The following is a 798-nucleotide window of genomic DNA, read 5'->3' as shown; positions in this document are numbered from 1 at the left end:
AATATTCTATATTCTATGTTTGTATAATGTCAATAATCTATTTCATTCTCTCCTAGATATACTCTGAATTTGACATTGTTTTATAATATATAGGTTCATTATTGTGTCCTCTCAGATTGCATTCCATATAGAAACAGTTTAAGATTCCTTTTTTCCTAGGTCCTTATAGTATTATATTTCTTTGGGATAAAATGACAATGATGCCTAATTTCAAAAGTTTTGTAAAGGTTTTGCTATGTAAAGGCCTTTCTAAGTTGAAGACTTAATACACTGATGTCAAACTAACTTTTAATTATATGAATTATGTGGATTATTGCACTTGTAATTTTGTAATTAACTTTTCACTTTTTCATTTTTTGCATCTGAAGAAGGAAAAATATGGAATACTTCACAAGTTTTCATATCTTCCTTGTGCAAGTGCCATGTTAATCTCTGTATTGTTATAATTTGGGTATATGTGCTGCTGAAACATGTAGTATCCTCTAAATTTAAGTAGTTAATGATGCAATCTTTATACAGGCTTATGTCCTTGGGTGCCTATTTGTAACAAGGAAAACTTATTATTCCCAACAATGCTATTGATCTTATTTCCCTAAAATTCTGAGAATAGTGGGGAAAATGATATTGTTCAGTCGATTGCTCACATTTGCAAAATTTGTTTTGTTTTTTTAATTTTTTAATTTTTTAAATTTTTATTGTGAAAATATTGTACAGAAGGGTTACAATTACATGGGAAATATAATGAGTACATTTCTTATCAAGCATTGTAGCCTCCTCCTTTGTTTTCCCTTTCCATCC

General features: G+C 28.8%; 1 pseudogene; it reads right to left on the bottom strand.

Annotated features, from left to right (window-relative positions):
- Window positions 1-372: 372 nt before the first annotated feature.
- Window positions 373-472, bottom strand: LOC138813398 (U6 spliceosomal RNA; annotated as a pseudogene).
- Between the last annotated feature and the right edge of the window lie 326 nt (window positions 473-798).

This window comes from Dipodomys merriami, unplaced genomic scaffold (assembly GCF_024711535.1).
Source record: "Dipodomys merriami isolate MVZ:Mamm:240054 unplaced genomic scaffold, mDipMer1.0.p SCAF_596, whole genome shotgun sequence".
Taxonomy (NCBI): Eukaryota; Metazoa; Chordata; class Mammalia; order Rodentia; family Heteromyidae; genus Dipodomys; species Dipodomys merriami.
This window is presented reverse-complemented; position numbering and strand designations above follow the sequence as displayed.